The following is a 14126-nucleotide window of genomic DNA, read 5'->3' on the forward strand; positions in this document are numbered from 1 at the left end:
CCTGTGTGTGAGGGCACCCCTGCACTAGCAGCAGTGCCCCCACAAACTCCAGGCCCATTGTTCCAGACTTCGTGAGTGCGTGTACGCCATTTTACATGTGTACTGGACATAGGTCGCTACCTATGTCCAACTGCATAATGGTAACTCCGAACATAGGCATGTTTGGGATCAACATTTTGGAATCATACCCCAAGGTTTTTGCAAGCATTGGTTATATGATCTCATGCACTCTGGTGGCTCCTTAAAGGACCCCCAGTATTGCCATTTGAGCCTTCTGAGGGTTCCAGGCAGCCCAAGCTGCTGCCACCTCCCAGACAGGTTCCTGCCCTCCAGTTGCTTGAGCCCAGGAAGGCAGAACAAAGGATTTCCTTTGGGAGAGGGGTGTTACACCCTCTCCCTTTGGAAATAGGTTGTACAGGCTGGGGAGGGGTAGCCTCCCCAAGCTACTGGACATGCCTTGAAGGGCACATTTGGTGCCCTCCTTGCATAAACCAGTCTACACCGGTTCAGGGACCCAGAGTCCCTGCTCTGGTGCAAAACTGGACAAAGGAAAGAGGAGTGACCACTCCTCTGTCCATCACCACCCCAGGAGTGGCGCTCAGAGCTCCTCCAGAGTGTCCCTGGCTTTTGCCATCTTGGATTCAAGGTTGGCAGGGAACTCTGGGAGCACCTGAGTTGCCAGCGTCAGCAGGTGACATCTGAGCCCTCCCCTGACAGGTGGTTACCTGGTTAGGTGACCAATCCCCCTTTCAGGGCTATTTAGGGTCTCTCATTTGGGTGGTTCCTCAGATTCCGATTGCAAGACTCCAGCAGGAATCCTCTGCATCCTCCACTTCGACTTCTCACTGAAGAAACTGCAGCTGGACCCTTCAGGAACCTACAAGCTGCAACAAAGAAGTAAGATGCCTCCTGCAACATTGTATCTCTTGTACCTGCCAGCAACTGCAACAGTTTTCCAGTCATGCATCCTCTGAGGACAGCCCATCTTCAGCCTACATCAGAAGGAAGAAGGAATCTCCCTTGGGGTGAAGGAGCCACTCCCCTGCTTCTGCAGGCACCAGCTGCGACGACGACCGGCTGCGTGGATCCCCTCTCTTGCTGAGCTGCATGGATCCTGCATCACAGGTGGAGGGCTGAAGTGGTCCCAATGGTCCTCTCTTCCAGCTGTCCCACTAAGGCAAGACAGTACCCCCATGCACTGTGTTTTTTGCAGCTGCCAAGGCTTGTTGGCATCCTTCTTCCAAGCCCCAGGACTCTATCTTGCGAAGCACAGCTTCCTAAGTGGTTCTCCGGCAGCGTGGAAGTGGTTGTCGTAGTGCTGCATAGACCTCTTCTGCAACTTTCTTGTCCCTGTGCTGTGGGACTCCTGTGAGTGCTGCCTGGTCTTCTGTGGGCTCTCTGAGTTGCTGAGGGCCCCCTCTGACTACCCCTCCTGGGTAGAGTCCACCTGGTCCTTCCTTGTCCTGGGCAGCACCATTTTTCACTAACCACAAGCTTTCTGTGTGCAAACTAGACTGCAATCCTCCATCCGGCGTGGGACATCACTTGCACCTTCCAGGAACCCGACTTCGTCTTCTTGGGTGCACTACTGACTTTTCATCTCCACCTTTTGCCCCTTCATCAGGGTTAGCAGGGGCCCCTGCTCTTGCTGGACTCTTCTGTGCTTCTTGGACTTGGTCCCCTTCTTCTACAGGTCTTCTTGTCCAGGAATCTACTGTTGGTGTCTTGCAGTCTCTTCTGGGTTTTTAATAATTCTTATTCTCGTTTCTGTTTGCGATCTTGGGAACCTTACTGTGATTTACTCCTGTTTCCTGGTCGCTGGGGTTGGTTGTGGTACTTACCTTTGGGCTTTTCTAGTACTCCCAGCACCCCTTTACACACTACACTTGCCTAGGTGGGTGACCGACTTTCGCATTCCACTTTCTTAGTATATGGTTTGAGCTCCCCTAGGCCCATTTCTAACTATTATGATTTTCACTAATTGCACTGTTATCTAACTGTTTTTATGCCTATTTCTGCATAGTAGTGTATATCATTTGTGTATTACCTACCTCCTAAGGGAGTATAGTCTCTACGGTATTTATGGTATTTGTGTCACCAAAATAAAGTACCTTTTTTTTTAACACTGAGTGTTTTCTTTCATATGTGTAAGTACTAAGCGTGACTAGAGTGGTATTGCATGAGCTTTGCATGTCTCCTAGATAAGCCTTGGCTGCTCATCCACAGCTACCTCTAGAGAGCCTGGCTTCTAGACACTGACTGCACTACACGAATAAGGGATACCTGGACCTGGTATCAGATGTAAGCACCATAGGTACCCACCACACATCAGGCCAGCCTCCTACATTGGTGGCAGCAGTGGTATAAGTACTTGCAATTGCCTTATCACTCTGTCACCTGGTGCTTTCCACAGGAAAGACCTCTCCTTAACTAGAGACATACATAGTACCTAGTGCAGGAATCTAGTCTCTAAAGTTTGGGCAAGCTAGGATATAGGCATAGCCCTTGCTCTAAACGTCTTTCTGAGAGACTAGGGACTAGGTAGGTTAGGCACATCCTACACTATCCTAGCCAACACCATGTCTGCATCTGGACATAACTCAGAGGTCATGGATTCTCCCTATGAGAACCTGACCTTCAAGGAATTGAAAGGGCTGTGTGCAGAGAGGAAGTTGGACATGGGGAGGAATCCAAACAAGAGTCTGCTCTTAGGCCGCCTCCTCCAAGATGACCAGGACCAAGATGGTGGTCAGGAGGAAGAGGAGAGAGAAGACCCTGACCCCACTGAGACAGAGAATGATATTCTAGACTCAGGGGAGGGTTCCTCAAAGGACCTTGCAGTTCTTAGCAGACCAACTAGTGTAGCTGGTAGTGGGAGGGGAAGTCACACTGGTAGGGCTCCCTTTACACCCAGAATACAAGTACCTAGGGTCACTAAGACTAGGGAAAGATCCACTTCTGCCCACTCTCAGTTCACTTCATTGTCTGATGGCTCACACTACATAACTCCAGGGGATGACTCTATAGATAGAGAGCTCAAGAAACTGAGACTGGAGGGGGCTAGGCTGCAGCAGCAACAGCTAGCCCTAGATAGGGAGGCTGTGGCAGTGGAGAGGGAGAGGCAGGGGTTGGGGTTAGCACCCCATGGTGGCAGGAGCAACAGCTCAAGTTTGAGGTATTACAGAGCCAGGGAGGACTCTGTGGATTCCAGAAACTTACATAAGATCGTTCCCCCATACAAGGTGGGGGAATGATATCTATAAGTAGTTTGCTGCACTTTAGAGGGCCTGTAAAGTTCAGAGGGTCCCTCAAAGGCAATGGGCTGCTATTCTCTGGTTGTCCTTTTCTGATAAAGGGAGGGATAAACTTCTCACTGTCAGAGAAGAAGATTCAGACAACTACAACATCATCAAAACAGCACTCTTAGATGGTTTTGGTCTCACCACTGAGCAATACAGTTCTGGAAGACCAGAAAAGAAGCCTCACGAGATTGGGTTGACTTTGTGGACTGTTCTGTTAAAGCTTTAGAAAGCAGGTTACATGACAGCAAAGTGTCTGACTATGAGGGCTTATACAATCTATTACTGGGAGAGCATATTTTGAATAATTGTGTGTCTGACTTGTTGCACCAGTACTCTGTAGACTCAGATCTGACCTCTCCCCAAGAACTGGGGAAGAAGGCAGACAAATGGGTCAGAACAAGGGTGAGCAGAAAAGCTCATACAGTGGGTGACAAGGACAAGAAGAAGGATGGTAAGTCTAATGACAAAGGTAGGAACAAAGATAAAAGTAAAGAGTCTTCATCAGGCCCACAAAACTCTTCTGGGGGTGGGTCTAAATCCTCTTCACATCACAATCAGACCAAAAAGCCTTGGTGCTATATTTGTAAAAACAAAGGCCATAGGGCAGGAGACAACTCTTGCCCTAAGAAAAGCACCAAACCTCCCACCACCACTACCCCCACTGCTTACAACTAGTGCCCCTAGCAATAGCAGTCATGGTGGGAAAACTAATACTACAAATAGTAAATCCAAGGGAGTAACAGGGCTCACTCTGGGAAATGTAGTGGGGGTTGGTTTAGTTAGGGAAACCACTGAGACTGTTTAGTCTCTGATGGTGGCATTGACCTTGCCACCCTTGCTGCTTGTCCCCTTAATATGGATAAGTACAAGCAACAACCCCTAATTAATGGTGTTCAGGTTGAGGCCTACAGGGACACAGGTGTCAGTGTCACCATGGTAACTGAAAAACTGGTGTCCGCTGAGCAATACCTACTTGGTCACCAGTACCAAGTGGCTGACGCCCACAACAATACTGTGAGCCTCCTGATGGCAGTTGTTGATCTCAACTGGGGGGTGGGAGGGTGCAGGGTAACAGGTCCTAAAAAAGTTGTAGTGTCTACAAACCTACCTGTAGAATGTCTACTAGGGAACAATTTGGAGACTTCAGATTGGGCTGAAGTACAGTTGGAGGCCCATGCAGCCATGCTGGGCATTCTTGGGCATATCTGTACGTTGACAAGGGCTCAGGCCAAGAAGCAAAGGGAAAAGGGAAACTTGGATCCTGAAGATATGGACCAAGAGCTTCCCAAAAGCAGGGCTAGGAAGGGTAAGAAATTATTCCCTGTTCCTCCCTCCACTGATGATTCCCTCTTTGAGGAGGAGGAGTCAACTCCTTGGACAGAACCTACACCTGAAGAACTTCAAGCTGACACAGCTGCACTCCTAGGTACGGGGGGGCTGCCAGGGAGGAGATAAGTGTGGCTCATCAAACTTGCCCCACACTTGAGGGTTTTAGACAGCAAGCTGTCAAAGAAGAAGCAGGGGATGTCAGTGGTCCCCCAGGGTGTACTAGGAGAACAACCTCCTGTATTCAGAACCTAGGGAACCCAAGCCTGGTGCCACCAGAAGATTTGTGATCCCTGTGCAACACAGAGAGCTTTTGTTGACCTTAGCCCATGACATTCCCCTCGTGGACACCTGGGCAAACTAAAACTTGGGACAGACTGGTCCCTCACTTTCACTCGCCTCACATGTCAGAAGATACAAAGGAGTTTTGTCGCACCTGTGTCACTTGTCAAGCCAGTGGCAAGACAGGTGGCACCCCAAAGGCCCCCTTGATCCACTGCCAGTGGGTAGGGTACCCTTTGACCATCCCACGGCTTCTGGAAAGAGATTCATACTGGTGGTGGTGGACCATGTCACCAGGTATCCAGAAGCCAAACCTCTTAAGACCACTACAGCTCCTGCAGTTGCCAAAGCCCTGCTGCAAATCTTTTCCAGGGTGGGTTTCCCAAAAGAGGTTATATCAGACAGGGGTGGCACCTTCATGTCTGCATACTTGAAAGGAATATGGAAAGAGTGTTGTGCAACATACAAATTCACCACACCTTACCATCCCCAAACAAATTGGTTGGTTGAGCATTTTAACGAAACACTCAAAGCCATGATTATCGAACTCTGACAAAACTCAGGAGGAGATGGGATGTCCTATTACCATGACTCCTCTTTGCCTAGAGGGAGGTTCCCCAAAAAGGAGTGGGCGACAGCCCCTTTGAACTCCTCTTTGGTCACCCTGTTAGGGGTCCACTTGCACTTGTGAAGGAAGGTTGGGAAAAACCCCTAAAGCCCCCTAAACAAGATATTGTGGATTATGTACGTGGCCTCAGATCAAGGATGGCTGAGTACATGAAGAAGGCCAGTAAGAACCTTCAGGTGAGCCAGGAATTGCCAAAGCAATGGCATTACCAGAAGGCTGTCCTGACTGTGTACCAACCAGGGCAGAATGTGTGGGTCCTGGAGCCTGTGGCACCAAGAGCACTCCAAGACAAAAAGAGTGGAGCACACATCATAGTGGAAAAGAAGGATGAGGTCACTTATTTAGTAGACCTTGGCACTCCAAGAAGTCCCCCCAGAGTACTTTATGTGAACCGCCTAAAGCCCTACTGTGACTGACCGATGGGAGTGCTGCTTTTGCTCAGCTCCTTCTGGAATGCCCTGGGATCACCCTCTCTCCAGGGGTTCATGCCTCATGGAGGTTCCATGGTTGCCCAGCCCCTTGTGGGTTTCTAGAAGGACCATTAACATTTTTTGAGGCCAGCTACAGAGAAACATTAATGTATCTAAACAGTAACAGGAGCAGCCTAGGATTACTTCCCATCTCGTTATTAAGCTCTGGCAAAGCCAATTGGTTGGGTTTGCACTTTGTTTTAAGTCTGACCTATTGGCTTTGGCAGTGGTTGTTAACTTTAGTGATGCTAATATAGATGAATTTGAACTCCAGAAGTTTATCATTCATAATCCAGAAGGGACCCTTTTAAGTCTTTACATTAGCCTGATGGAGTTATTTAGCTGTTCCACCCCTAGATCCAACAATAATCTGTGACCAAGGCCTTCTTAAATACAGTAGTTTGACCAATCTTTCTGTCTGTAAAATAAAAGGAAAATACAACTTTTTGCATCTTTGCAGTGTGTTATCTATAACTCTCGGATGGGCTGCAGTTGTGATGTTTTCGCACAGCTTGATTGCTGGTGTAATGTAAGCAAAGAAACAGAACTTGAGGCTAATAGTGTTTTCTGCTATTTCAGTAATCAGGTACAATGGCCAAATAGGTTATCATTAATTGTCAGCCATTCCCATTTAACCATGAAAATGTGATAAATTTCAATGGTGGCAAGTTCTTTTTGGAGTATGGTGATGTCATGGCTAGATGTGGCCTTCAGGTAGAGCAGGGTGTTATCAACCAACTGGTAGATGCTAATGTTCTTGCCAGCCAGTAGGACTCACTGGGGTTTCATGTACAATTCAAGGTGATCCCTGAGACGGCAGAGCCTTACGGAATGCTGCATATTATGCAAAAGGGCTCAAACCAGGAGAAGGGTATCTGGACCACTTAGGTTCTTCTTTAGATCAGACTCCCCCTCGAAACTCTAGTATTATCAGAGTGCCTTACGGAACTTACTAGTCAACAATATTGAATTCTTCACAGAAGTCAACAGGACGAACAGACAGAGGTCTGTAATCTGAACCAATTGAATGGTTGCTCTCTTTGTGTGTATGAGATGTGAAGACAGACTGGTAGTTCTTCAAGAGGACAATACAATTAATCTTATCATGTAGCTAGTTTGTGACAATCTTGAATGATAATACCTAGCACTTGAAGAAGTGTCATTGGGTAGTAGTTGATGTTGTCATCCAAACTGAGTTCTGTCTGGTTTTGAGTGCCGCTAGAAATACACCTTGTAGAAAATAGGCATCAAAATACTAGATGAAGGATGTGAGGATTTTGGTGTATTATATGGTGTGGTTGTGCAGCCTTACAGTGGAATACACCAAAATCTTCACAGTGGTGCCTAGCAGTGGGATCCAGACCTTGTTTTTAGCTGTACCAGACAATTAAATGACCTGGAGATGCTGTGCAGGGACAGGATTGTTTTTCCAGGAATCATTACCAAAAATGAAGATCCAGAGAAAGCCCTCCAAGCCTGAGAGGCTGAGAAGAATCGAGGAGAGCTTAGGCTCAGATGGAGGAAGAGATCACCTCTGACAGTGGGGATAAGGATGATAGCAGAGATCTATTTGAAGCAGGATGGGCCCAGGAGAGTGTGGTCCCCACAATTCATTTAAGGCAAAACTCTATGTCTGGGAGTGGAAGGAGCCCCACTTCTGTGAGGAGACCCGAGGACCTGGAATCCCAGTTCTGCCTCCTAGAGATTCAGGGGAGGAAGCTGACGGTAGAAGAAAGGAGAATGACCCTAGAGGAGAAGAGGGTCAAGTTTGGGGTGAAACTACAAGGACATGGTGGCAGCAACAAGGAACCAGAGGTTGCTCATAGGGATTGTTCCTAAGTATGTAGAGAGGGACGACATAGACAAATGGCTGGGATCCTATGAGAGAGCTCTTAGGATGAGAAGGGTAGGTACATAACATTGGAGGTCCTTATTATGGGAACTCATACCAACAGTAGAGAGGGATAGGCAACTGATACTTGGGGATGAGGTGACAGAATCATACACCCACATGAAGGAAGCACCTATTGAGCTATTTGCTCTTACTCCAGAGGTGTACAAATAAAAGTTTAGGAACACACACAAGGGGTCAACTCAGACTTGGGTAGACTTTGTTAATGCCTCTTTGAAATCCCTGGAAGCCTGGATTAAAGGTACCAGGGTAGATACCTATGAGGGGCTGTATAATGTAGTGGTAAGAGAGCACATACTTACAAATTGTAGCTCAGTGGAGTTACACGAGCATCTGGTAGATTCTGAGCTCCTCACCCACGCTCACAAAACACTGCACAACACTGGACCAGAATACCTCAACAGACGACTCTCCTTCTACACCCCAACCTGGCATCTGCTCTGCCGACCTCACCCTCGCAATCGTCCCACGCGTCCACAGAACTACAACTGGTAGTAGATCATTCTCGCACCTCGACGCTAAAACGTGGAACACTCTTTCCACCCACCTGCACCAGACCAAAGGCCTCCTTACCTTCAGGAAACTTCTCAAGACCTGGCTGTTCGAGCAGTAGCAGCACCTTCCCCCACCTTCTCTTGCTTCCCCTCCTCAGCACCTTGAGACCCTCACGGGTGAGTAGTGCGCTTTACAAATCCCTGATTGATTGATTGATTGATTCAGCTGTCTTGCCCTAGAGAGACAGGGAAGATAGCTGATGAATGGGTATGCACCAGGGTGCCCAAGAAGTCCCAAGGTGATGAACACAAAAAAGGAGGACAGCCCCCCCCTTCGAAGCAAAGATGGGACCAAGTATAAAAGGTCAGAAAAATCCAAAGATACCCCAAAAGATGTCCAAGGAGCCCAGAGTCACATCCCAGTCAAAGGGGAGTGGGAACATAAGAATGAATTATGATCCAACAAAAGCTGGTGTGTGCTATGACTGTAAAGAGCCAGGTCACAAAAGGGGAGATTCCGCATGCATCAAAAAGTCACCCACTGGTGACAATCTCAAGGGTACTGCCAGTGTGGGGACTGAGTTGGAAGTTGATCTTGGGGATGGCAGGGGTTATACTGAAGCCACATTAGTATCCATGGTTGGGAAGAAGTTGAACCCTCGGCCCAATGTACTGCCAGTATGATAAAGTACAGACAGTGGCCAAGAATCAATGGATTTGAAGCTCAGGCCTTGAGGGATAGAGGTGCCAGTATTACCATGGTCATGGCTAAGCTGATTTCCCCACATCGGATCATTTCTGATGAGGTGCATCAGATATACAAGTCTTACAATGTAACACATCCCATAGCTGTGGAAGACTTTGAGTGGGAAATTGTTACTGGTCCTGAGAGAGAAGCTGTGTCCCCTGCCATCCCAGTGGAGTGTCTGCTTGGCAATGACCTTGAAAAGTCTGCCGAGTTTCCCTGAGTGGGTAAGTGTCTCCACTAGCACACAAATGGCCTTAAGGGAAAGGATTTTGGAGCCTGGAAAAATGGTCCCAATCCTTTGTATTTAGGAGAGGTAAAAAGTCTGGCAAGACAACTTCCAAACGGCCACAGGATCAGGAGCTTAACCCTCAGTAGGAGGGCTTGGTCTCTGAGCAGGAGGGTGATGCCTTAAGACGTTTGCCTGACCTAGTAGAATTCTAAGGAGCCAGCAGTCCCTCCTGAAACCTGAGAGAACCTGAGCCTGGGGTAAAAGACTTGCCCCACTCTTGAGGGCGGCCTGAGACAGTTGACTTTTAAGCAGGAGGAAGGTGATGTCAGTGGTACCCATATGGTGTACTGGGAAAAGGGAATCATGTACAGTGAGCAAGGGACCCCAAATCAGGGGCAGCCAGGATAGTGGTGGTCTTCCAACAGTACAGATAATTTCTCCTAAACCAGCCCATAACATCCCCTTAGCTGGACACCCAAAACCAAGGCCAAGACCTGAGACAGGCTGGTCAATCACTATTACTGGCCTTAGATGTCAGAGAAAGTAAAGGAGTTTCGGCGCTCCTGGGTTACCTTCCAGGCCAGTGGTAAGGCAAGTAACAATCCAAAGGCTCCCCTTATACGACTGCCTGTGGTGAGGACTCCCTTTGAGTGGGTGAAGATTGACATTGTTGGTCCTCTACACCCACTTACTGCCTCTGGCAATAGATTTATCTTGGTGGTAGTGGACCACGCTACCAGATACCCTGAAGCAATTTCCCTTAGAACAGGTACTGCCCCTGCAGTGGCTAGAACCCTACTTGGTACATTTACCTGAGTGAGGTTCCCTAATGAGGCCATATCAAATAGAGGCACCAACTTTATATTTGTCCATCTGAAAGCAATGTGAGATGAGTGTGAAGTGACATAAAAAGTTCACTATACCCCAAGGTCCCCAATGAAATGGTCTTGTAGAAAGATTTAACAAGACCTTGAAAGGCATGATCATGGGTTTACCTGGGTAGGGATATTCTCCTACCATGCCTAGTGTTTACATACAGGGCGGTCCTTCAGAAGGGAGTAGGGTTCAGCCTTTCTGAGCTGCTCTTTAGGCACCTTGTAAGAGGTCCTTTAAGTTTGGTGAAAGTAGGTTGCGAAGGACCTCTCAAAGAGACCAAACAAGACATACTGGGCTATGTAATAGCCCTTTCCCTCAAGAATTGCTGAGTACATGAAGAAAGCAAACAGAAACCTGGAGACCATCTAGGAGCTTGTTAACCACTGGTATGATCAGAGGTCTTCCATGGTTGAGTACCAGGGTGGACAACTGGTGTGGGTGTTAAGCCTGTAGCATCCAGAGCCCTCCAAGATAAATGGATTGCGACTACCCTATCTTGGACAAGAAGGGTGAAGTTACATATGTGGTGGATTTGGAAACCCCAGGAAACCTCATAGGGTGATACATAAGAACAGGCTTAAGCTTTGTCATGACAGAACAGGCATCATTATGCTCATGATGACCGATGGGGGAGAAGAGAAGGAGAGTAAACCTCTCCCGGACCTACTGTCTACCAGTGTCAAAGATGGATCACTGAATGGAGTAGTCCTCTCTTCCACTTAGTCCCAGCAACAGCAGCACCATTGCTACAACCTGCTTAGTCAGTTTGCTGATCTCTTTTCCTTGGACCCAGGTTTGACAACATAGTGTACCCATGAGGTAGGCACTGGTGACAGCTTACCTGCCAAAAGCAAAATATACAGGTGGTCAAAGAAAGCTTCAAAGCTGAGGATGCAAAGATGCTAAAGATGGGGGTGATTGAGCCCTCTAATAGTCCATGGGCTACCCCAGTAGTATTGGTGCCTAGACCAAAACCTCAAAGGAGGAGAACCAGAGATGAGATTCTGTGTGGACTACCGAGGCATATATAAACACAATCACCAAGACTGATGCCACCCCATACCAAGAGCAGATTAGCTCATAGACAAACTGTGGGTTGCAAAATATCTGAGCAGGTTATTGGCACCTGCCACTTAGTGAACAGAGTACTTCCAGGTTTGGAACGTTTTAGTGAAGCCTATCTGGATGATACTGCTGTCTTTAGTTTCACCTGGGAGGATCACCTAGTCCACCTCAAGGAAGTGCTTCAAGCCCTTCAATAGGCAGGGCTGACATTTAAGACAAATAAATGCCAGATAGGGCAAGGGTCTGTGGTATACAACCTCTCTGACCCAAAATCCAGACAGTTATAGCCTGGGAAGCTCCTAAGACATGGACCCAGCTCAGAACCTTTCTTGGCCTGACTGGTTACTACAGGAGATTTATGAAAGTGTATGGTGCCATTGTGGCACCCTTAATAGAGGTAGCCTACAAAAAACAACCAAGGAAGATAATATGGTCTGAAAACCATATTTGCCAAAAGGCCTTTGATAGTCTTAAGGAAGCTTTGTGCTCAGCGCTGGTCCTAAGGCACCTGACTTTAGCAAGGCATTTGTTGTCCAAACTGATGCTTCAGAACATGGAATTGGGGCATTGTTGTCACAGCTAAATGACCGGGGTCAAGATCAACCAGTTGCCTTCATCAGCAGAGGACTCCTCCCCATTGAACAGCATTGGAGTGCCATTGAGAGGGAAGCCTTTGCTTTGGTTTGGTCCATGAAGATGCTGAAACCCTGCCTGTTTTGGACTCACTTCAGATTCCAAACTGACCACAGACCTCTCAGATGGTTAATGCAGATGAGAAGAGAGACCCACCAACTGTTGAGGTGGTCCATCTCCCTACAGGAGATGGACTTTACAGGGGTACACAGAAAAACCTGGGACTGACCATGCCAATGCATCTGGCCTTTCCAGGTTCGTCCATTTAGATCATGAGTACCACCAGGAAAAGGGTTAGTTACTCATCACCTTTCATATGGACGGGGCCATGTAAGGAAATGCCTCTTTTTACATGCTCACCTCCACATTTTAGGACTGACGCTGCTGGTTTTTCGACTCCAATATTTCCTGCTAATCATACCTCAGTGCCAGTGCTCTAATCCCTTACAAAGTGGATGTCAAATTAGCTATATCCACTTTGCAAGTACTGACTTATTTATAAGTCCCTAGTATATGAGTCCATAAATGTGAGGGTGAACATGCAAAAAGAGGTGTTTCCTTATAAAGGAATTATACCATCTTCATAACAAGTGGTCTTGGAGGACAGTAGTAGACTTTCCAGGTGTTCTGTTGAAAGAACACGGTCATTTTATGTGTAGCATCAAAATGTGGGGTAGAGTTTGTGTGCTATTAATTTGCTGTGAAGTCTTCTTTGTCGTGAAGTTAGTTGTTGATGATTGAACAGCTATTGGAGTTGGGGGAGGGGAGGGGTGACAACTTGTATTGAAGTGGGGACTGTTATGACATCATGCCCAGCATAATAATCTTAAAGAGCACCCTGCATTTGTTGGAGGCCTGCATGATGATATGTTTTCAGTAGGCAGTCTTAGCCTATCTGATGAGCCATGTCTGCAGAATGCAGACTTGTTTCAGGGTGTGAGATCACCTAGCATTTGTGATTCTTTACTGCTTTGCCTTGAAGCTGTATCAAATCTATAAAATTTCAGAAATTGGCCAGAGAGATAGATCGACATGGGTCAAACAAGGAATGGTACGACACCCAGCAATTGGAGAAATGGCTACAGCTACTGCTGCAGCAGAGGTTACTCTCAGGTGGGAGTCATTGTGTTGACTGGTCTACATGCAAAAAAGGAAGGATAAATAGCCCTAATGTAGGAGACATTCCTCATTCAGAAACATTAGTGTGAGAGGTAGTGCCCTCAGGTTCCTGCAGACTGTTCCTTGTGATACAACTGGATATATCCTTGCAGAAGAAACTGTTTGGTGATGTCAGTGATGTCAAGATGAGAGAGGGAATCAAAGGAATGCCTACTTTAGTGTGTATAGTATTCTAGGTTTATAGCTGTGATAGGGTGCATGCGGAGTCAATGGAATTCATAGGTGGGCATGACTTCAGGGGCTGAACCATTAGACCCAGACCTTTCAGACCAGATAAGTGACTAAGTGAACGTGGAGGACTAGGTAACCAGTAGGCTAACCATAATGCTGGCTAACATTCATGGAACTGTTTAGCCTAGTAGTGCAGTATGAGGTGCCTTTCTTGTGGTTTACAGCCTCATTAGGGAAGAAACTAAAGCCACTTCCTCTGTATAGGGGTTAGGGCTGTTGTAAAGAGATTGTGCTCACTCCTCCGAGAGGGCATTGACAAGATGTCTGATTACTAATTAGTAGGCTGTATAGATGTCTGATGGTGTATGCATGCCAGTTTGATGAGCGGCATGTGGGCACATAACTGTGGGTGATGGGTGTGGTAGGTTATGTTGATGATTGCTGAGTTTATTTGTGCTTGATAGGGTTGTGCTAGTATATGAGGATGGGCATGTGTGAACTGGTAGTGGATGTATGGCTGTGCGATGGCGGGTCCTGTCTGTCATCTTGGGTCTGTAGTCATCTGATGGTGGCTGTGTGGGTTTGACGGTGGTTTGTGGCTGATACTGTATAAGAATGCAGTAGTGGGTGTGTGATGCTATATCATGTATGAAAGCATAAAATATTGTGTGTATTCACTAATGATATTAGGTGTGTTGGCATTGAGTGATATATTGGTGACATCTTGGGTGTTTGATGGTGGCTATGTAGGTGTATGATCTGTGGTTGGATGATAGCAGCTATGTGGTTGTATGATGGTGGGCATGTGAGC

This window comes from Pleurodeles waltl, chromosome 4_1 (genome assembly GCF_031143425.1).
Source record: "Pleurodeles waltl isolate 20211129_DDA chromosome 4_1, aPleWal1.hap1.20221129, whole genome shotgun sequence".
NCBI lineage: Eukaryota > Metazoa > Chordata > Amphibia > Caudata > Salamandridae > Pleurodeles > Pleurodeles waltl.